Source organism: Zea mays, chromosome 5 (assembly GCF_902167145.1).
Source record: "Zea mays cultivar B73 chromosome 5, Zm-B73-REFERENCE-NAM-5.0, whole genome shotgun sequence".
In the NCBI taxonomy this organism is placed as follows: Eukaryota; Viridiplantae; Streptophyta; class Magnoliopsida; order Poales; family Poaceae; genus Zea; species Zea mays.
In genome coordinates, this window is record NC_050100.1 from 164,978,764 (window position 1) to 165,003,685 (window position 24,922).

Here is a 24,922-nt window from a genome sequence, read left to right on the forward strand (position 1 = left end):
TTACTCCCGCCGATGCTTATGTAAGCAATCGGGCCGAATAGATCCATGTGTAGGAGCTACAGTGGCCTGTCAGTCGTCATGATGTTCTTATGTGGATGATGAGCACCAACTTGCTTCCCTGCTTGGCATGCGCTACAAATCCTGTCCTTCTCAAAATGAACATTTGTTAATCCTAAAATGTGCTCTCCCTTTAGAAGTTTATGAAGATTCTTCATTCCAACATGGGCTAGTCGGCGGTGCCATAGCCAACCCATGTTAGTCTTAGCAATTAAGCAAGTGTCGAGTTCAGCTCTATCAAAATCTACCAAGTATAGCTGACCCTCTAACACTCCCTTAAATGCTATTAAATCATCACTTCTTCTAAAGATAGTGACACCTACATCAGTGAATAGATAGTTGTAGCCCATTTGACATAATTGAGATACAGAAAGCAAATTGTAGTCTAATGAATCTACAAGAAAAACATTGGAAATGGAATGGTCAGGAGATATAGCAATTTTACCCAATCCTTTGAACAAACCTTGGTTCCCATCCCCGAATGTGATAGCTCGTTGGGGATCTTGGTTTTTCTCATAGGAGGAGAACATTTTCTTCTCCCCTGTCATGTGGTTTGTGCACCCGCTGTCGATGATCCAACTTGAGCCCCCGGATGCATAAACCTACAAAACATGTTTAGTTCTTGACTTTAGGTACCCAAATGGTTTTGGGTCCTTTGGCATTAGATACAAGAACTTTGGGTACCCAAACACAAGTCTTTGACCCCTTGTGCTTGCCCCCAACATATTTGGCAACTACCTTGCCGAATTTGTTAGTTAACACATATGATGCATCAAAAGTTTTAAATGAAATGTCATGATCATTTGATGCACTAGGAGTTTTCTTCTTAGGCAACTTAGCACGGGTTGGTTGCCTAGAACTAGATGTCTCACCCTTATACATAAAAGCATGGTTAGGGCCAGAGTGAGACTTCCTAGAATGAATTCTCCTAATTTTGCTCTCAGGATAACCGGCAGGGTACAAAATGTAACCCTCGTTATCCTGAGGCATGGGAGCCTTGCCCTTAACAAAATTAGACAATTTCTTAGGAGGGGCATTAAGTTTGACATTGCCTCCCTGTTGGAAGCCAATGCCATCCTTAATGCCAGGGCGTCTCCCACTATAAAGCATGCTACGAGCAAATTTAAATTTTTCATTCTCTAAGTTATGCTCGGCAATTTTAGCATCTAATTTTGCTATATGATCATTTTGTTGTTTAATTAAAGCCATGTGATCATGAATAGCATCAATGTTAACATCTCTACATCTAGTACAAATAGAAGTATGCTCAACGGTAGATGTAGAGGGTTTGCAAGATTTCAATTCTACAACCTTATCATGTAATATCTCATTTTTAGTTCTAAGGTCGGAAATTGTAGCGTTGCAAACATCTAATTCTTTAGCCTTAGCAAGCAATTTTTCATTTTCAATCCTAAGGCTAGCAAGAGACATGTTTAATTCTTCAATCTTAACAAGCAAATCATCAATATCATTTCTAAGATTGGGAATTGAAACATTACAAGTAATAGAATCAACCTCAGCTAACAAATTAGAATTCTCATTTCTAAGGTTGTCTATAGTCTCATGGCAAGTGCTTAGCTCACTAGATAATTTTTCACATTTTTCAACTTCTAGAGCATAAGCATTTTTTACTTTAACATGCTTCTTGTTTTCTTTTATAAGGAAGTCCTCTTGGGAGTCCAAGAGATCATCCTTCTCATGAATGGCGCTAATTAATTCATTTAACTTCTCCTTTTGTTGCATGTTTAAGTTGGCAAAAAGAGTGCGCAAGTTATCTTCCTCATCACTAGCATTTTCATCACTAGAAGACTCATATCTAGTGGAGGATTTAGATTTAACCTTCTTCTTTTTGCCGTCCTTTGCCATGAGGCACTTGTGGCCAACATTGGGGAAGAGAAGTCCCTTGGTGACGGCGATGTTGGCGGCGTCCTCGTCGTCGGAGGAGTTGCTAGAGCTTTCGTCGGAGTCCCACTCGCGACAAACATGGGCATCGCCGCCCTTCTTATTGTAGTATCTCTTCTTCTCCTTTCTTCTCCCCTTCTTGTCGTCGCCCCTGTCACTGTCACTAGAAATAGGACATTTTGCTATAAAGTGACTGGGCTTACCACACTTGTAGCAAACCTTCTTGGAGCGGGGCTTGTAATCTTTCCCCCTCCTTTGCTTGAGGATTTGGCGGAAGCTCTTGATGACGAGCGCCATTTCCTCATTGTCGAGCTTGGAGGCGTCAATGGGTGTTCTACTCGGTGTAGACTCCTCCTTCTTTTCTTCCGTCGCTTTGAATGCGACCGGTTGAGCTTTAGACGTAGAAGGACCGTCAAGCTTGTTGATCTTCCGTGAGCCCTTAATCATAAATTCAAAGCTCACAAAATTCCCGATAACTTCCTCGGGGGTCATTAGTGTATATCTTGGGTTGCCACGAATTAATTGTACTTGAGTAGAGTTAAGGAAAATGAGTGATCTTAGAATAACCTTAACCACCTCGTGGTCATCCCATTTCTTGCTCCCGAGGTTGCGCACTTGGTTCACCAAGGTTTTGAGCCGGTTGTACATATCTTGTGGCTCCTCCCCTTGGCGAAGACGGAAGCGACCGAGCTCCCCCTCGATCGTTTCCCGTTTGGTGATCTTGGTGAGTTCATCACCCTCGTGCGTGGTTTTGAGCACGTCCCAAACTTCCTTGGCGCTCTTCAATCCTTGCACCTTGTTGTACTCCTCCCTACTTAGAGAGGCGAGGAGTATTGTTGTGGCTTGGGAGTTGAAGTGCTCGATTTGGGCCACCTCGTCCTCATCATAATCCTCATCCCCGACGGATGGTACATGTGCTCCAAACTCAACAACATTCCATATACTTTTGTGGAGTGAGGTTAGATGAAATTTCATTAAATCACTCCACCTAGCATAATCTTCACCGTCAAAGGTTGGCGGTTTGCCTAATGGAACGGAAAGCAATGGAGTATGTCTAGAGGTGCGAGGGTAGTGTAAGGGAATCTTACTAAACTTCTTGCGCTCATGGTGCTTAGAAGTTATGGAGGGCGCGTCGGAGCCGGAGGTGGAAGGTGATGAAGTGTCGTTCTCGTAGTAGACCACCTTCCTCATTTTCTTTTTCTTGTCGCCACTCCGATGCGACTTGTGGGAAGAGGCTTTCTTCTCCTTCCCCTTTTTGCGGGACTCTTCGGATGAAGCCTTCCCGTGGCTTGTAGCGGGCTTGTCGCCGGTCTCCATCTCCTTCTTGGCGTGTTCTCCCGACATCACTTCGAGCGGTTAGGCTCTAATGAAGTACCGGGCTCCGATACCAATTGAAAGTCGCCTAGAGGGGGGGGGGTGAATAGGGCGAAACTGAAATTTGCAAAGTTAATCACAACTACAAGCCGGGTTAGCGTTAGAAATATAATCGAGTCCGCGAGAGAGGGTGCAAAACAAATCGCAAGCGAATAAGGAGTGTGACACGCGGATTTGTTTTACCGAGGTTCGGTTCTTGCAAACCTACTCCCCGTTGAGGTGGTCACAAAGACCGGGTCTCTTTCAACCTTTCCCTCTCTCAAACGGTCCCTCGGACCGAGTGAGCTTCTTCTTCTCAATCAAACGGGAACAAAAACTTCCTCGCAAGGGCCACCACACAATTGGTGCCTCTTGCCTTGGTTACAATTGAGTGGATCGCAACAAAGAATCAAAGGAAGAAAGGAATCCAAACGCAAGAGCTCGAAAGAACACAAGCAAATCTCTCTCACTAATCACTAAGGCGTTGTGTGGAATTTGGAGAGGATTTGATAACTTGGGTGTGTCTAGAATTGAATGCTAGAGCTCTTGTAAGTAGTTGGAAGGTGGAAAACTTGGATGCAATGAATGGTGGGTGGTTGGGGGTATTTATAGCCCCAACCACCAAACTAGCCGTTTGGTGGGGCTGTCTGTCGCATGGTGCACCGGACAGTCCGGTGCACACCGGACAGTGTCCGGTGCGCCAGCCACGTCACCAGGCTGTTGGGTTCCGACCGTTGGAGCTCTGACTTCTGGGCCCGCCTGGATGTCCGGTGGCACACCAGACATGCACTGTAGAGTGTCCGGTGTGCCACTTCGCACGTGCCTGACTTCTGCGCGCTCTGGCGCGCATTTAATGCTTCTGCAGGTGACCGTTGGTGCGAAGTAGCCGTTGCTCTGCTGGCTCACCGGACAGTCCGGTGAATTATAGCGGAGCGAATTCCCGAAGCTGGCGAGTTCCAGAGATGCTCTTCCTTGGAGCACCGGACAGTCTAGTGAATTATAGCGGAGCGCCTCTGGATTTTCCCGAAGGTGAGGAGTTCAGCGTGAAGTCCCCTGGTGCACCGGACACTGTCCGGTGGCACACCGGACAGTCCGGTGCGCCAGACCAGGGCTGCCTCCGGTTATCCCATGCTCCTTTTTGTTGAACCCATTTCTTGGTCTTTTTATTGGCTAAGTGTGAACCTTTGGCACCTGTATAACTTATACACTAGAGCAAACTAGTTAGTCCAATTATTTGTGTCGGACAATTCAACCACCAAAATCAATTAGGAAATAGGTGTAAGCCTAATTCCCTTTCACCTACGGATGGTACCTGTACACCAAACTCAACAACATCCCATGTTGGGGGCCTTCGGCTCCGAAGGTCCTCAAAAACAGGATTTAACAGTGTTTCTGGAGTATAATGTGTGAACAGGTATCTTTGGACCCGAATCGGTACCACAGTAGGAGAAGCTCAAAGAATACGAAGGTTGATACAGCGCCGAAGAAGTGAGCAGGAAAGCTTCGGCGTGACTGCAGAAAAGGAAACCGACTTAAAGATGAAAAGGCTATTTAAACCTCGGTGGATTACTATAGAACTACTACCAAATGTAAAGGGCATGGATGTAATTTTATGTGGGTTGTGTTCCGTGCCTATAAATAGGTGAACAGTACCCCCGTACTGTTCACGCTGACTTGGCATTTGCTTTTTGCGTCACGCTTGTACTTTTACTTCCTTCCAAACTGAAGGTACATCTGTAACTTGATGTCGTTTTTATTCTTCAATAATAATAATACAGAAATGAATTGATAACAATATATAATTGTCTACATTTTACTTCATATTCCATATTTTATATGCTTCTTCTTTTATTTAACATATACTACGATGATGAAGGTATGTCTTTCATGACCTTCGTCTGAAGATCATTATGTCCTAAGGGAAATAATGCTTCGAAGGACGAAGGGCATTGACATTTAACATCTTGTGTTGCCTTGTTCTTAATTCATAGTATTTGAGAACAAGTCCCCAACATTGGCGCCCACCTCCGGTGAACTCACTTCTATTTCTTGAGCTTTGAACACCTTCGGCAAGCATCACTTTCGTCATGCCGCCGAAAAAAGCTTCAGCAACAGGGGCTAGCACGCTGCAGCCGCTGGACCCCAATCAAGACGTCCTTTCTCTTAGAGAGGCTCGAAGCCAGAAGAGGAAGGCTGTCAGTCCAACACCTCCGGAGGATGATCTAGATCAGGAAATTCAAAATCTAGAGATCCTTCAGCAGCAGGTCCAACGCAAGAAGGAGAAGATGGCTCGTCTAGCTGATCTTCAGAGACAGATAGATGAAGCTTCTGAAGAGGTTCGTCATCTTGTTCAAGATGATCAAAGCCGAAGGCCCCCACGCAGAGAGCTTCATCAGGAAGGCTTCCACAATGAGGATGACTGGTATGAAGATTTCCATCATGGAAACTTTGCTTTTGATGATGCTTCTCCTCTCTCAACAGAATTGCAGGCTACACCTTGGCCACAGACTTACAAGCCACCTCAGCTTCCCATATATGACGGTCACTCAGACCCTAAGCAATTCCTAATGAGCTATGAAGCAACTATATCTTCGTACGGTGGTAATACGGCAGTCATGGCAAAAATCCTTTGTCATGGCCGTCAGGAGTGTTGCTCAGACTTGGTACTCTTCTCTTCGGCCAGGGACAATCACTTCTTGGCAGAAATTGAAGGATATGCTGATAACTAGCTTTCAAGGGTTTCAGACGAAGCCGGTCACTGCTCAGGCTCTCTTCCAGTGTACCCAAGACCATGAAGAGTACCTTCAGGCGTATGTCCGAAGGTTTCTGCGTCTGAGGGCACAGGCGCCGACAGTGCCCAATGAGATTGTCATTGAGGCCATGATCAAGGGGCTTCGGCCGGGGCCATCAGCGCAGTATTTTGCCAGGAAGCCACCACAAACGCTGGAGAAGCTGCTCCAGAAGATGGACGAATACATTCGAGCTGACAATGATTTTCGTCAAAGAAGGGAGGAGGCTTTCAGGTTTTCTGAAATGACCAGGGGCTTCGGAGGAAGATTCTATCCAAGGCATGTCAGGTCAATTCACAACTATACTCAAAATGATGATAAGGGGAGTCAGCAGCAAAGGCCACAGTACTCCTCACAGGCTTCGGGGCAACAGCAAAGCTCCTTCCGACCGCCAGCTCCAAGAGGCAGAGGCGCCAGGGGCTTCGGCGGAAGATTTGGAGATCAACCCAGGAGAATATTTTATTTGTTTTGTGGAGAAAACAAGGGCCATACAACTAGGATGTGTCATGTTACCATCCAAAAGCAAAAGGAGATAGCCGAAGCTGCAACACAACAGGGTCAGTCGAAGCAGGTCATGCACACTGCTTCGTATCATTCGCCTTACATCCCAGAATATGTAGGTAATCACCCTGCAGTTTCTGTTGCTTCGGCGAGCCAACCTCAAGCTTCCTGGCAACAGCCCCCGCCCCCACCACCACCACTGCAACAAGGCCAGCAGCCAGAAGGGGGCCAATATGAGCAACGTCAAAGGGACTTCAGAGAACAATCCGAAGCTCGTACAGTCAACAGCACTGTGCCAGAGTCGAAGCACATCTATTAACAAATATCCTACCCTGACAGCAGTCTCTTCCATTCAGTTTTATTTTCTGTGTAATAAAGGACACCTTTTAAATTTCAAGTAATAGTTTTGTTGTTTGTCGCAAGGTACACATATCTTCTACACAGGCTTAAGTTGCTGGAGCTTGAGAATTTGCAATAGCAAGGAGGACCTTCGGATTATTAAATTTATTTTAAAAATAGTACGATATGAATTCTTCGAAACAACAAAAAGTCGTTCCAAAAGGAGCGCAGTGTAAGTTTTTTGCTCCAAAGACGTTCCTAAGGGAATGCAGAGCTTACAGCGAAAAGTCAACGCTGATTCCGCCGAAAGTAAAAGGCGAAGAAGCTCCAAAGACGTTCCTAAGGGAATGCAGAGCTTACAGCGAAAAGTCAACGCTGATTCCGCCGAAAGTAAAAGGCGAAGAAGCTCCAAAGACGTTCCTAAGGGAATGCAGAGCTTACAGCGAAAAGTCAACGCTGATTCCGCTGAAGTAAAAGGCGAAGAAGCTCCTAAGGGAGGCTTACAGCGAAAAATCAACGCTGATTCAAAAAAGGATTATGTATTTTATCGCACGGATGTGCGTGTACCTTCGGAATGAATATCATCTCACATAGCATAACATCATCACATCATTTTGCATAACATAAGCATCATACATCATGCTGCATATGGCACAAAGAAGGGGGCCTAATATCGATCTTCGGGAAAATGCTTTGAAAAAGGGCAAATCATGCTAAGTCACAAGGAGAAACAATATTGATCTTCAGAGTATAGCTTCGGAAGATATTTTCACGAAGCTTGGATATTTTTCATCAGAACACTTTGGATATTGTTATGATAAATGACAATTCCTTCTTCACGAAGCATGAAAAGAAGGGAAGGTGTTTTTTCGTCGAAGACTCAAAAACGGTATGTGTTTAAAATTTCATGCATCGTAAAGAATTAAACCATAAAAAACAAGTATGTTACATTCAGGGTTACAAGATATTACACATATCACATTTCAAATGTTTTTACAATAGCACCTAGTCTTCCCTAAGTACTACTTCTGCAGCTTCGTTCAGGAGTCGATCGACAACTTGATCCATGATAGCTTCAGCCATCTTTTTAATTTCATCGTCATCTTTAAGCTGAGGGCCCGGAGACGCTTCGGTAGGATATGAGGGAGGACAGGATACGACTACATTACTATTACAGCTTGCGAGCGAAGTTTATAATCAAAAGTTACAACACAATAAAAACCATTAGTTAATACCTATTTGCCCTTCGGGCTCTATGTTTTTCTCAGCAGCCTCGGCTACTTTTCTAGCTTCGTGGATCCCTTTTTCGCTTTTCTGGATGATTTCTCGGGCCATTTCTCTACCACCATTGTCCCAGATACCGGTGAAAAATTTTCCCCCAACCATGCTAGCTTCGGCTGAAGGATCTTTTACATCTTCAACAGACAAGGTGGCTTCGGATTGCGATAAAATCTTTACATGTTCGCAGCCTTTTCCCTCCAAAATGGTGGCAATCCCTCTGGCACCTGAGAAAGCGCAGATGTCTCCGTGGCTATTTAAAATTTCTTCAAAGGCCTCTACCTCGTGATTAATCCATTCGATGGGATCTTCGGGGTTGCCTCTTTTAAAATTTTCTTCGCTCGAGAATGCGCCAACGCTGGCGAAGCTAGCTTTTATTTTCTTAACACACTCCATAGATTTGTCATAGCATTTTTTCTTGGACGAACGAAGTTCTTTAACAGTTTCTTCTAAATGATTAGCCCATTGGTCGCTAAGTTCTCGCCTCGTTTCTTCAAGTATGCATTCCTCTTTAGCTCTGGCTAGTTGTTTTCGAAGATCTTCAATTTCATGCTTCTGAGCCTCGGCTTGACCTCTAAAAGTAGCTTCGTCTTCTTTTATTTTATTTATCAAGGAATACAATATCTTATCTTTTTTGAGACCTTCGTTCCGTAGTTCAATAACTTCGGAACGAAGGTTGCTCAGGGCCATAACACACCCTTCATCTTCGGCATCTTTTTGGGCCCTGAGGGCATTGCTAAGTATAAGGCCCTGCAAACAAAAATGAATGTGTGTCAATAAGTTTGAGCAAATGAAAGATTTTGGTTTCAAGAAAAAACACAAAGGCCTCATTTTTTGTACCTTTAAGCTATTATACGCCAAGCTGTCGACCAGCTCGTTTTTCGATAGCACTGAGAGCCCGTCTTCTAGTGTTGGGAATCCGAAGCTCTTGCTAATCTCCCGAAAGACAGAAATCTCCTTGCTGTCAGGGAGACAATACAAGAAGTCTTCTTCTCCACTGCCGTTGAATATCAACGCCCCCTTAGGATATTTCAGTTTTTGGGCGTAAAACTGGGCCTCTTATTTTTCCTTTTCAGACAATTTTTCCCCGAAGCATGTCGAAGAATATAGTCAGGGACTGTGGGGGATGCTTCGGGGGCAACAGCACTGATTTCTTCAATAGGAATTGGCTCTGATATTTTTTCTTCCTTCGTGGGCTTTGAAGGCCCAGCTTCAGTCTCAGCCTGTTGCTTTGGAGCTTCAGCATCGAAGACTCCAGTTTCTGCTTCGGATGTTTCAACAGTCTTCTTTGGAGGTGTGCTTGAGGATTTAATTGTTTCCAGAACATCTAGCACATTGACCATTCTCTTTCTTTTCGGAGTCACCGCAGGCACCTTTTGATTTTTTATTGTCTCAACATTTGCTGAAGGACTTAAAACTTCTGATGTGTTTGATCCCTCAACTGGTCCTTTTACTTCTTCCATTTTTTCTGTCGATGGCGCTTCGGCCATCTTTTTGGTTTCTGGTAACAAAATTTTTGGTTCTTCCAATTCTATTCTTGTTGGCGCTTCGGCCATATCTGCGACTTCTGGCAGCAAGGTTGGCTTGGTTGGCTTTGCAGCTTCGGTGGCTGAAGAGGTCTCTTCGGTGAACTCAGGCACCGAAGCTGGTTCAATATAGCGTGGCCGATGTGTGAGGATCTTTATCTTTTTCCTTTCCAGTGCTGGTTCACTAGGAGCAGCTGCAGCTTCTTCTTTTGCAGAGGTTGTGCTTTTTCTTTTTTGCCCTCGGATGGGATATCGATAGTCAGGGTAGACGAACCCGATTGTGTCAAACACTCGGTTCAGTCTTTTCTTTTTTCGGCCTCCGAAGGCCGCTGACAGTGCAGTATCTTTGGCCTTCGAGTAAGCCCCAAGTAGTTCATCACTTAAATTTTCAATGCTTTTTAGCCAGTCATCATCTGGCTCAATGAATTTATCTCCGAACTTGAAAGTATACTTCAGCCTGATAAGTCCACCTTCGTCAGCCTCTTTTATGGTCTCTTGTGGCATTTCCCATTTTTCCACGAGCGGCCATACTCTGAAGGCAATATGCTCTTGGACCAAATCTCTTGTTCCAATAAAAGAACAAATAACTCCGAAGGCTCTCTGGCATTCTTCGGCGGCTTCATTCATCTCAACCTTCGGCCTTCGCAGGCCAAAACTTTGCCAAATAGGGCGCATAATTATACCTTTAATGTCTTCCCGTGCTTTCAGGTCATTCTTCACATAAAACCATTCTGTCGTCCAGTCGCCGGGCCATCTCTTCCGAAACGTTGGCACGGGGCAGCTTGACCCAGACCGAGAAACGAAACTGTAGCAGCCAAAATTATTGTGATACTGTTCCTTACCCCAGGGTTTTGTCTCGTATGATAATTCGTGTGTGTTGCAGAAACTTTTCGCATCAGGTTCCAGACCTTGGCTTCTCACGGCCCACACGAAGATATTTAGCCTTATAATTGCTTCGGGGGTAAGTTGATGAAGATAGACTTCAAATATTTTCAGCACTTCTACGACAAAGCTGCTCAGGGGAAATCGTAGTCCAGCTTTCAAAAAGCTTCGGAACACTACGACTTCATTTTCCTCAGGGGTCGGACAAGTTTTTTCTCCTTCGTCAGCCCTCACAATGGATAAATCCCGGAAGTACCTTCCCCTCATGTTGACAAGATGATTTTCTTTGATACCTGACTTGCCAAAAACTGAATGGCTTGGTCGCCAGGGGCGATCTTCGGAGTCTTCACCACCACTGTCCACATCATAACTGTCGCTGTCATTAGTATCTTCAGACAAACCTTCTAAAATTTCTTTGGTGATTTTTTCTGTATTGGTCTTCGACATTGCTATAAGAAACCCCAGATTCTTCTCTTCATCGAGACTCAGCTTCATCTCAGCAGCAGCCTTCTTATCTTCAGACATCTTCGGAGACACTAAAAAACTATTGTCAGCTCCGAAGCTTAAAAACTTAAAAAGCTAAGCAAATCTTGGTACGCAAGAGCTAAAAATTGAGTGAGCGAGAACAGCTGGCGAGAGAGCGTGCAAAATGAGCTCGCGGTATTGAAAGTTCCCTTTGACCCGGGAACAGGATCTGGATGTCGCCTAGAGGGGGGGGGGTGAATAGGCGAATAAAACTTATTACTTTAAAACTTAAATTCTTACTCTACTCGAAGACTTAGTACGCAGTGGAATGAGAAGACTCTTCGAGTAGGTCGCAGCGGAATGGAAGATCCTGTCTCAATATGTCCTGCACTTCAAATCAAGCTTATAACACAGATAAGTATTGAAGTGCAGATATAAAAACGAGTAAGGCAGAGAGTCAGGATAGAGCACACAGACGCAAGGGTTTATCCCGAGGTTCGGCCAAGCCTGAAATGCTTGCCTAGTCCTCGTTGGAGTTAGCCACACCTGGGCTTGGAGTCTATTTCAACTCCTTCCTCCGTTTGCTCAGATCTGTCAATATGACAGATAGAGCCTTTCACTATTGAGTGGGGTTACAACAGAACCGCGGCTGCTTACAAATTTCTTGGCAGCACCCCGGCAGAGTAACGATACGCTCAAGACCTTGCTCTAGCTCTAAGCAGCACTTCTCCTCTCTCTTAAGGCTTATAGCTGTGCCTTCTACACAAACTATAGAGTTACACACACGAGGGAGAGTGAGAATTGATTCGAGTGATGTCTACACTTGTTGGCTGCACTTATATATTGCTTGAGGCGCCTAGGGGTCCCTTTTATAGGCACAAGGGGCCTAGAAGCCGATGGAAGCAATCCAGGAAGGCAAATCTTGCCTTCTGTCGGGTGGCGCACCAGACAGTCCGGTGCACACCGGACACTGTCCGGTGCCCGATTTCTTTCCTTCTACGGCGAAGCCGACCGTTGGCAGTCTTGGAGCCGTTGGCGCACCGGACATGTCCGGTGCACACCGGACAGTCCGGTGCCCCCATTTGACCGTTGGCTCGTCCACGTGTCCCGCGCAGATCGCGCGGCCGACCGTTGCCCAAGCCAACCGTGGCTCACCGGACAGTCCGGTGTACACCGGACAGTCCGGTGAATTATAGCCGATCGTCGCCAGACTTCTCCCGAGAGCGGCCTGTTCACTGGAGTTCAGCCTGGCGCACCGGACACTGTCCGGTGCACCACCGGACAGTCCGGTGTGCCAGACTGAGCTGCCTTGGCTGTACATAGCCAAGCCCTTTGCACCTCTCTTCTTTTCTTCTTCTTTCTGTTTCTAACACTTAGACAAGTATATTAGTCCACAAAACCAATGTACTAAGTATAGAAACATACCTTCTCTTAACCATTAAATCTATAGCATTCCACATGCTTGAGCTTTGATGTTGGACTCATAAATCATCAAGTTGGCTTGACTTGATCTAGATTGACATTTCTTAGCTCCACATCCTGCAAAGATCACATAGAACATCTCCAAACATAGGAACAACCCAAACTAAAGATCAAGATGAACTTAGCTCTTTTGGGCTGCTTCCAGTTCTGGTTTTGACACTTGTTCTCCTTCTAGTGACCTTGATCTCCTTCTTAGAGCTTGATCTTGAGCCTTATGACTTACACCACATGACTGTAGCTTTTACCTCATTGGTTGTAAGTCACGTCCTTATGTAGTGATCCTTGATGTGTCGTAGCTGTTCTCAACTCGATCACCCTTGACTTTGCAAGCCTTCTTCTTCACCCTTGGCTTTGGGTTCTTCAGTCTCCTTGACCTTCTCCCGTGCACTTGGTACCTCGAAGCTCTTCTTGCCTCAGTCCTTGGCTTGATCAGTTGTCTCCGAGCTACTCACCCGAGTATCACTTTTTCAATGTCCATCTTACTTGTGATGTCCATCATGTATCCATAATCCAGTTCTTGGACCATCACATTTGTTCACTTGTGTTGAACCCTGTCAGCTTTACACTAAGCACCTGTTCAACACTTAACACACTTGTTAGTCCTTTAATTGAGTTGTCATCCAAACACCAAAACCACAAGAGAGCTTTCAATCTCCCCCTTTTTGGTGATTGATGGCAACGCAATTAAAGCTTACATTAGAATATGATTTAAAGCACAAACTTTGAAATCTAAGTTTATAGAATTGCTCCCCCTAAATATGTGCTTACTTCAAAATCATAATTTTGGCCTAATATGCCAATTTGCACATACTTAGGCAATTCGAAGCATTTCTACACCTTAGCACTTTTTGAAATGCATTGTGTCAAAGATCAAACCATGATGCTATAACACACAATGCACGTAATCAGAGTTAAACACCATTCAATTTAGTGGATATCTCACAGGAATATCAACCTACCACTATTCACCATTAAGATACCAATTTAAACTCAGATACTAATTTAAAGCAATCTTAAGCACCATAAACCACATGCATCATTATCCACATGACTGTCTATTTCAGAATGAACACAATAGATGCCAATTAATTCATAGCAACGGAAGCACTAGTCCATATGATGCAACACATATAATACTGCAAGAAGCATATGAATAACACACTAGCAAAGCTCAAAATAACACACTAGCAAAGCTCAAACTAACACATCACCCCTTAGGATAAGCTTTCCTCTCAGGTTGAGATAAGCTTTAATGCACATATTCTCCCCCTTTGACATCAAATACCAAAACCATATTCAAGCAAGAACATAGGATGATGTCAAGGGACAGCAGGGTGTTAAGGAGGAGAGACACATTATCAAAACTCCCCCTTACTTATTGAGCATATGCACTACCAACATTTAAGTAAGATACAAATACGCAAAAGATTAATACTTCCTTTTGTACCTTTACCATGTAGTAGTGTACTTCCCATCTTGAAAGTATTTAATCTCTCGAGAGCTTCTCCACACTTGTGCCTGATTCTTTATCCTAACCTTTTCTTGTTGCTAAGACACCAAACTTAGAACAAGTTATAGTATTGGGCACAAGAAGAAACTTCTATTCTAGTGATTACCAAAAGATACCAATTGAAGCACACTACCAAGGCTACCAATTGAAAAATCATTACTGTCATAGCTCCATGATTTTTAAAGATAAGCATCTAGGATCACCAACTATTATAGAGCACGAGCAACCTTTAAATACGTAATTACTCACAACTTTAGATACCAATTACTCGACTTGTGGAGGTACCCAAGTCTTGATCGCTCCATTTCTTGCTCATCTTCCCTTTTCCACCTTGAGACTTGGTCTAGGCATAATATATCAATTACATCACAAAAAGATACCAATAGAATAGATGAGATAATACAACTTATGACTAGTGGAAACAATGCATGCCTCATGATATATAACATTTAAAAACACCAAAGCACGCTTCACACATGATGATCATTGCAACACATATACTAATTGAAAAACGACAAGATCATACATATAAAGCACAATGTCTAAGCACACCATGATTAAGAAGTATTTTCTTAGGTACACCAAAGGAAACAACATTTTAAAGCATAAAGCACCTAAGCCAAGATACTACCAATTGAAAGGCAAGAACATAGCTATGATCACAATCAACGGAACTTCAAGATATTCAATGAAATTGCATAGTTCCATTCTCCATACCTTTGCCTTTTACCTGAATGCCATGAGATTCATTCTTTTAGGTATTGTGTAGTGAGAGCACATGTTGTCACCAATTTAGGGCTCCTTTTGCTCATGCACCTCATAGCTCGAGAGGGTGCATTAGAGACACAACATGGATTTCTTGTTTTGGTATACACAGAGTACCAAGACAGAGTAATCATGTGAACATGGACTAAACAAAACTATCATGCTTGCACATAGGTTAATCATTGAAAAAACACCTAGCATGACTTACAAAAAGATACATGTTTATCCATATACACTAAGAGAGTTAATCATGGTGGATATATCAAATGAAAAGCTACCCATTGAATGATTCAAGATATATTCCCTATAAAGCACCAGTCATGATTAAACAAACATCATTATGATTCATTTAACACAGGCCATCATAAAGCATCACTACTCCAAAGATAGGTAGCACAACAAGCCAACTTAAGAGCAATACTAAATTGCAGTTATGTACTTAAAATTCACGGGTACCATCCTTTGGAGAGCAAGTTGCAGATTCTCATCAAGGTCCTTTGTTTGATTCACCAATAATGATTAAGGACCTATTCACCTTATTTCACTTGAGATGAACATGGGATTAGTGTTGCACAATAATTCAACCTTGGATCAATAAATAGACATTAAAATTGATAGCTTAAGCATAGAGTTCGAATTAACCATCTTAAGCTTTCCCAGGGTCTCCAGTTCATCTCAAGGTACCTGCATGGTCTAGTTAGCACAGTTTGGTACCCACCTCGGTATGGGTCCATAATCATCTAAATGTGCCTTTGGTACCCAAATAGCCTTTATGCTAGTTCTCGGTGATCTTGTTATAGATCTAGCACAGGTGTATGATTTGGGTCTCCTAAGCGAATGAGATTGAGACAAATTTACTTGCTTAGAGACCTCACCGTTATTACATACCTTCGATAGATGACCCTGCTCACCACACAGTAGAGGACAAGCATTGATCGTGTGGTTCTTGTCATTGCATCCAAAGCATCTCCTTATCCCTTCACCCTTGTTGGTGTATGGACACGATGCGATGAGGTGTCCTGACTTGTTGCACTTAAAACACCTCCTTTTCCCTTTTCTCTTTTTGTTCTTAGATGACATAGAGAAAAGATCAGTGCAAACAACATGATTAATTGAATCTTTACCTTTTTCCAAGCTCATGTTGATTTCTTCATTTTTAGGAACATTCCTCTTATTGAGCTTGACACTTGCTGCAGTTTTTCCTTTCTCAAGCTTCTTCACCACGCGCCCGTGGATATCTTGAGAGAGTTGAGCAATGCGTCTTCTCCTTAGTTGTCTTTGTTTCTTGTTCCCACACAATTTCTTTTGTGACCCTGCAGCTTGATGCTTATTCAAACATTGGCTTTCTTTTGACCAGCAGGGGTTAGCACATGGTGATGAAATATCTGAATGTGTACTTGTGCAAGAATGAAGTTCACATGAATTTAAGTTCGTAATTACGACCTTATGAGCAACTTCAAGCATGATATGCCTATCCAAGAGATTATCATGATAACAAGACAATAAGTCATATTTTTGAGTCAGAGCAAGGTTATCATGACTTAACAATTCTACTTTATTCCTAAGCATAGAATTTTCAATTTTAAGTTGAGCAGCATTAGATAATACATCATGATTATTTCTTTGCTCAATTAGAATCGATTCATACCGTTGGACCAAATTCCCATGAGAGTATTTTAGCTCCTCATGTTCTTTGGTCATCTTCTCCAGGCTATCATTGGTTTTGATGAGAGTCTCCTCTAGCCTGAGAAGCGTCTCGCCTTGTTCCTTGTTCCTTCTCAACAACTTAACTAGGAGAGCTTTGTCTGCTTTGTTGAGATGGTTGTAGAAATGGCGAATCTCCTCTTCTTCCATATCATCGGTCTCATTTTCCCTGTCATTAATGTCAGTGGAAGCAATATAGGAAAATGTACCTTGTGATGATGAAGATTCATCCTCGCTATCATCCTCATATTCCTCCTCATCATGGCTTTCGTCTCCACCGTCATTGTTAGCAATAAAACATTTATCACTAGTGGAGAACAAACCTGTCGACGAGGTGGATTCATCGTTTGGGTGCCATCGTTCTTGTTCTTCTCCCTTTGAATGGTTAGTATCACAAGTAATGTAGGGAGTAGGAGCATCACAGTTTGCCATAGAATATTTTTCTTTAATTCTATTCCATAAATCATGAGCATCAACAATTAAATTATTACCACTACTCATGATGGCAAAATAAGCACCTCTAGAAAGAGAATCAACTAAGATGCTGCAAGCACGGTGATTGAGAGAAAAACATCTTAGTTCATCATTAGAGGGATTTTTACTAATATTAGATGGAAAAATACTTCTCCTAAAGATCTGTCTCAAATCAGGATCAACACTCATGAAAGCATTATAAATAGAGACAGACCAAGATTTGTAATTAGAGCCATCGCCTAAAAGAAGTTCTACAGTTACCTCTTGTGACGACATCGTTATCTCCGGACGGCTAAGCCCACACTGGAGAGGCCTAGCTCTGATACCAATTGAAAGTTCCCTTTGACCCGGGAACAGGATCTGGATGTCGCCTAGAGGGGGGGGGTGTGAATAGGCGAATAAAACTTATTACTTTAAAACTTAAATTCTTACTCTACTCGAAGACTTAGTACGCAGTGGAATGAGAAGACTCTTCGAGTAGGTCGCAGCGGAATGGAAGATCCTGTCTCAATATGTCCTGCACTTCAAATCAAGCTTATAACACAGATAAGTATTGAAGTGCAGATATAAAAACGAGTAAGGCAGAGAGTCAGGATAGAGCACACAGACGCAAGGGTTTATCCCGAGGTTCGGCCAAGCCTGAAATGCTTGCCTAGTCCTCGTTGGAGTTAGCCACACCTGGGCTTGGAGTCTATTTCAACTCCTTCCTCCGTTTGCTCAGATCTGTCAATATGACAGATAGAGCCTTTCACTATTGAGTGGGGTTACAACAGAACCGCGGCTGCTTACAAATTTCTTGGCAGCACCCCGGCAGAGTAACGATACGCTCAAGACCTTGCTCTAGCTCTAAGCAGCACTTCTCCTCTCTCTTAAGGCTTATAGCTGTGCCTTCTACACAAACTATAGAGTTACACACACGAGGGAGAGTGAGAATTGATTCGAGTGATGTCTACACTTGTTGGCTGCACTTATATATTGCTTGAGGCGCCTAGGGGTCCCTTTTATAGGCACAAGGGGCCTAGAAGCCGATGGAAGCAATCCAGGAAGGCAAATCTTGCCTTCTGTCGGGTGGCGCACCGGACAGTCCGGTGCACACCGGACACTGTCCGGTGCCCGATTTCTTTCCTTCTACGGCGAAGCCGACCGTTGGCAGTCTTGGAGCCGTTGGCGCACCGGACATGTCCGGTGCACACCGGACAGTCCGGTGCCCCCATTTGACCGTTGGCTCGTCCACGTGTCCCGCGCAGATCGCGCGGCCGACCGTTGCCCAAGCCGACCGTTGGCTCACCGGACAGTCCGGTGTACACCGGACAGTCCGGTAAATTATAGCCGATCGTCGCCAGACTTCTCCCGAGAGCGGCCTGTTCACTGGAGTTCAGCCTGGCGCACCGGACACTGTTCGGTGCACCACCGGACACTGTCCGGTGCACCACCGGACAGTCCGGTGTGCCAGACTGAGCTGCCTTGGCTGTACATAGCCAAGCCCTTTGCACCTCTCTTCTTTTCTTCTTCTTTCTGTTTCTAACACTTAGACAAGTATATTAGTCCACAAAACCAATGTACTAAGTATAGAAACATACCTTCTCTTAACCATTAAATCTATAGCATTCCACATGCTTGAGCTTTGATGTTGGACTCATAAATCATCAAGTTGGCTTGACTTGATCTAGATTGACATTTCTTAGCTCCACATCCTGCAAAGATCACATAGAACATCTCCAAACATAGGAACAACCCAAACTAAAGATCAAGATGAACTTAGCTCTTTTGGGCTGCTTCCAGTTCTGGTTTTGACACTTGTTCTCCTTCTAGTGACCTTGATCTCCTTCTTAGAGCTTGATCTTGAGCCTTATGACTTACACCACATGACTGTAGCTTTTACCTCATTGGTTGTAAGTCACGTCCTTATGTAGTGATCCTTGATGTGTCGTAGCTGTTCTCAACTCGATCACCCTTGACTTTGCAAGCCTTCTTCTTCACCCTTGGCTTTGGGTTCTTCAGTCTCCTTGACCTTCTCCCGTGCACTTGGTACCTCGAAGCTCTTCTTGCCTCAGTCCTTGGCTTGATCAGTTGTCTCCGAGCTACTCACCCGAGTATCACTTTTTCAATGTCCATCTTACTTGTGATGTCCATCATGTATCCATAATCCAGTTCTTGGACCATCACATTTGTTCACTTGTGTTGAACCCTGTCAGCTTTACACTAAGCACCTGTTCAACACTTAACACACTTGTTAGTCCTTTAATTGAGTTGTCATCCAAACACCAAAACCACAAGAGAGCTTTCAGGTATGCTCTTATTTATACGCCCAGTGCGTGAAAGATTGAAAGACCCCGCCTGTCAGTGAATGTTGCTATTCTAGCAAAGGGAAGGTGTTTTTTCGGACCTTCGGCTTAAAGCCTTCGTCCATGTCGCAATCTGAATTTGTCGATTTAACAAATTAACATTGCGAGGGGCTACTGTTGGGGGCCTTCGGCTCCGAAGGTCCTCAAAAACAGGATTTAACAGTGTTTCTGGAGTATAATGTGTGAACAGGTATCTTTGGACCCGAATCGGTACCACAGTAGGAGAAGCTCAAAGAATACGAAGGTTGATACAACGCCGAAGAAGTGAGCAGGAAAGCTTCGGCGTGACTGCAGAAAAGGAAACCGACTTAAAGATGAAAAGGCTATTTAAACCTCGGTGGATTACTATAGAACTACTACCAAATGTAAAGGGCATGGATGTAATTTTATGTGGGTTGTGTTCCGTGCCTATAAATAGGTGAACAGTACCCCCGTACTGTTCACGCTGACTTGGCATTTGCTTTTTGCGTCACGCTTGTACTTTTACTTCCTTCCAAACTGAAGGTACATCTGTAACTTGATGTCGTTTTTATTCTTCAATAATAATAATACAGAAATGAATTGATAACAATATATAATTGTCTACATTTTACTTCATATTCCATATTTTATATGCTTCTTCTTTTATTTAACATATACTACGATGATGAAGGTATGTCTTTCATGACCTTCGTCTGAAGATCATTATGTCCTAAGGGAAATAATGCTTCGAAGGACGAAGGACATTGACATTTAACATCTTGTGTTGCCTTGTTCTTAATTCATAGTATTTGAGAACAAGTCCCCAACATCCCATATACTTTTGTGGAGTGAGGTTAGGTGATATCGCATCATATCACTCCACCTAGAATAATCTTCACCGTCAAATGTCGGTGGTTTGCCTAATGGGACGGAAAGTAATGGAGTATGTTTAGAAATGCGAGGATAGCGTAGGGGGATCTTACTATACTTCTTGCGCTCTTGGCGCTTAGAGGTGACGGACGCGGTGTCGGATCCGGATGTAGAGGGCGATGAAGAGTCGGTCTCGTAGCAGACCACTTTCTTCATTTTCTTCTTCTCGCCACTCTTGTGCGATCGAGTGCGTGAAGGGGATCCATCCTTCTTCTTGTTGGCGGACTCCCTTGATGGAGCCTTCCCGTGGCTTGTAGCGGACTTCTCACCGCCTATCACCATCTTCTTGGCGTGATCTCCCGACATCACTTCGGGCGGTTAGGCTTTAATGAAGCACCTGGCTCTGATACCAATTGAAAGTCGCCTAGATGGGGGGTGAATAGGGCAAATCTGAAATTTATAAACTTAAGCACAACTACAAGCCGGGTTAGCGTTAGAAATATAAATGAGTCCAAGAGAGAGGGCGAAAAACAAATCGCAAGCAAATGAGGAGTGAGACACAAGGATTTGTTTTACCGAGGTTTGGTTCTTGCAAACCTACTCCCCGTTGAGGTGGTCACAAAGACCGGGTCTCTTTCAACCCTTTCCCTCTCTCAAACGGTCACTTAGACCGAGTGAGCTTCTCTTCTCAATCAAACGGGACACAAAGTCCCCACAAGGACCACCACACAATTGGTGTCTCTTGCCTCGGTTACAATTGAGTTGATCACTAGAAGAATGAGAAAGAAAAGAAGCAATCCAAGCGCAAGAGCTCAAATGAACACAAATGTCGCTCTCTCTAGTCACTATTTGATTTGGAGTGATTTCGGACTTAGGAGAGGATTTGATCTCTTTGGTTGTGTCTAGAATTGAATGCTATAGCTCTTGTAATGTGTTGAAGGTGGAAAACTTGGATGCAATTGAATGTGGGGTGGTTGGGTATTTATAGCCCCAACCACCAAAAGTGGCCGTTGGGAGGCTGCTGTCGCATGGCACGCAGCCACGTCAGCCGGCCGTTGGATTCTGACCGTTGGAGCTCTGACTAGTGGGGCCACTGGGCTGTCCGGTGGTGCACCGAACAGGTCCTATAGACTGTCCGGTGCGCCTTCTGCGCGTGCTCTGACCTCTGCGCGCGCATGCGCGCATTAAATGCGTTGCAGTCGACCGTTGCGCGCGAAGTAGCCGTTGCTCCGCTGGCACATCGGACAGTCCGGTGTGACACCGGACAGTCCGGTGAATTATAGCGGAGCGGCCTCCCATTTTCCCGAAGGTAGCTAGTTCAGCGTCGAGTGCCCTGGTGCACCGGATACTGTCCGGTGGCACACCGGACAATCCGGTGCGCCAGACCAGGGTGTCTTTTGGGATGTCTTTAGCTCTCTTTATTTGAACCCATCTTTGGTCTTTTTATTGGCTTGTTGTGAACCTTTGGCACCTGTAAAACTTATAGACTAGAGCAAACTAGTTAGTCCAATTATTTGTATTGGGCAATTCAACCACCAAAATCAATTTAGTAAAAGGTGTAAGCCTATTTCCCTTTCAATATTGATAATGTTTACCATATTGATTTTGCATATCATAGTGATATTTATCGTTCTGTCTCTATGTTTCATACAATTTTTTTACTTCCGTCGCAACGCATGGGCACTCACCTAGTTAAATATGTGAGGAAGAAATGTGTGTTGATGCAAAAAAAACTCAGTCGTATAGAAATGTGCTGCTGAACATTGGCACGACAATGTCCGAATACAAAACAATCTTGCAGTTCGCAATTTAATGTATTCTGTTTCTTTCATAATAGATTATCCTGCGCTCACGCGACGCTTAGGGCACACAGCGCAGGGAGGCGGCGACACTGAAGGTCGACGGCGCTGGCGCGGTTAGCCACGGCGATAGCTCGGAGCTGGAGGTTCCTCCTCGTCCTCGCGCGGCCACCGAGGACAACGCCCGTGCTGTTTATATCAGGCCGCGGCGCACGACATCCAGGTTGACATTGGGGACGGGGCGAGGCGGGGTCGCGACGGCGTGTGCGGTGGGGTCTTACGCCTCGCGTCGGTGTGTGCGGGAAAATTGTAAGTTTTTTCTCGTAAATGGATGACGGTGGAAATGGTTATAGATTGTCTGTATCTCTACCTATTCTGTATCTCTACTATATTAAATTATCAGTTTCAATGAATTATTTTACGTCTCTTTTTAGAAAAATGTCTTTTATATCTTTTAGAATGAACCCGGCGCCGTCACTTCCTCCCCGACCCAACTCCTTGGAAAAAAAATTACCTGCAGCATGGATGCAAAGTGTCCGTGCTGCAGCTCCACGTAGATTTACGTCACGTCGCCGCACACGAATCTCGAAGCAGCTCCCTACCCTTCCAGTCCTGATTGGCTCCCACGGTTCTCGCTCGGCTTCATATCCGGACTAGCCGTCGCACACGGCTGTCGTATCCCCAAGCTCTGCACTCTGGCGCCGCCTCCTCTAGCCCTGCCCGCTTGTGCCGACGGCCCGGCGCCACCTCCCGCAACTCCACACGGCGGTAACCCCAACTCTATCCGCTAACATCTCAGCACGGTGAACCCGCCACTCGCAGCCCTCCCGTCTCAGATCCAGTTTGATTAGTTGGTTATTTGTGCAGATCCTACAGTTTGATTAGTTAGTTATTTGTGCAGATCCTAACCAACTGTGATCGCTGCTGCTGCGGCTTGATCAGAGCGCGTTCTCTGGTGACATACCTCTGGAGATTGGGCGGCTGCAGCAGCTCTAAGGCTGACCTTAACAGCAGCAAGTTTGAGGACAACTACAGTTAGCCAATATGTTTTCTGTCTATGTCCTCGCGAAGTACTAGAGCAGTAGCTACATACCGTGGTTTGTCCATATCCTGTTGTTAGATGATCAAGGGTGATTAGATACATGTTCTGGAACCAATGTTCAGATGACAAATTGCAAACTAAACACCCTTTTGTTCTCTATCTTTTTTTTTTTGCAATTGCAATGCGTGTAAAGTACATTATCAATGTCAGCCCCAGGCATATCAATCGTCCTCATGCCCGGCCGTGTCCTAGCGTGGAAAAATTGCTGTGCCTGCAATGGACCCAAACGAATCTGTTTGCAGGAATCGATGCCGCCGACCGCGAAGAAGGAAACAAGACGTGCGCCATAGGATTGGAGAAAAAATTGGCAACCTTATAGATGAGCAGAACGATACGAAGGTGCAGGCCAAACCAGAAGCGAGCCGCAGCTGCTCGCTAGCTCGAGCCGAACACCACGGAGCCGATAGCCATAGATCTTACCAGCTTTGTTTCCCTATCGTTGGGTGTGTCGGACGCTCTAGGTACTGTTCAAAAAACCATTGCCAGCTACGAGCAACTGCCAGTAATGATTGTCTTTAAACTCTAAACCTTTGACTAAATTAAATTTCGGGATTAAAATCTAAATTTACTAACCACGAGACACAACTAAAATTGATATGACAAAATCGCGAATGACTCTTTCCAAACAACATTATTCACAGACTCATTACATGAATATATGTATCATGCAAAGATAAGTAGAACAAACCTAAACCGACATAGGCTTTTCCAATAAATATTCCATACTTCGATAGTATATATTTATTCGACTCGAAAACAAGTTTATAGCCATCTCGACATAATTGTGAGCCACTAACAAGATTCTTTTTGATAGAGAGGACATGCTGCACGTTCTTCAATATCATCGTCTTTCTCGAAGTAAACTTCAGAACGACGATACCAACACCAAGAATGGCGCACGTAATATGTTCCCTATCAGCAAGGCTCCAATCCCTTTGCACTGATAAAAAGAAAACAAAGAAATATCAGCACACATATGAATATTAGCACCAGTATCAGCCCACCACTCAGGGGATTGACACACTGAAAAAATAATAGGTAAAATATTACCATACCCTGTTGTTCCTTTTCCAGCCTCACTAACAATCATGTTTACTGTTTTTTCTCTTGAGCTGTTTTTTCTCATGCTTAAATTTACGGTCTGCACAAGAGCTTGCCCAATGACCAGTACTCCCGCAAACAAAGCAACCAACTCCTTTGTTCTTCTTTTTAAACATGGCTGCTTGCTTAGGCTTCGTGGCATTCTGTTGCTTATTGTTTTTTTATTATTATGTGATGCATTGGAATTCTTCTTTTGTACCATATTGCCATAAGACAGGAAACAAATGGTCATCACTCGAGGCAAAATGTGCAACTGTTTGAAAGGAATATTTGGACTAAGGTCCTATCTACCACGAACCACGCGCACGTGTGGCAGTCCTTCACCCTTTTCTCAACTTTTTAATAGATGCACCAATGGTTCACCTATTTAAGTTGATTGATTTGTCCCTTGAACTTCTAATATGGTACTAAATTATTAGTACACTTTAAAGTGAACCATTATCATTGACTATTATTGAATATTAATTGGGTCAAACCCACATTAATTCAACAAGGACAACATGCAGGGAAGAGAGTTTTTCTACCACACATTCCTTTATGTCCTTCTGATGATGAGATCTTTCCTTTCAAGTTTAAGAGGACTCAATTCCATCTTAGACTCATCTTTGCTATGACGGTGAAAGCACAGGGACAGACAATATCCCACTTTGGAGTATATCTACCAAATTCGGTCTTCTCCCCTGGACAATTATATGTTGCCTTATCACGAGCAACAAC

General features: G+C 44.1%; 1 long non-coding RNA gene across 1 annotated transcript; it reads left to right on the forward strand.

The window, feature by feature from the left end:
- The first annotated feature begins 22,620 nt into the window (after positions 1–22,620).
- On the forward strand, positions 22,621–23,286 carry LOC103627169 (uncharacterized). Its single transcript, XR_553453.3, has 2 exons — positions 22,621–22,805; positions 22,904–23,286. It is a non-coding gene; the product is annotated as an uncharacterized lncRNA (long non-coding RNA).
- The last annotated feature ends 1,636 nt before the right edge of the window (positions 23,287–24,922 follow it).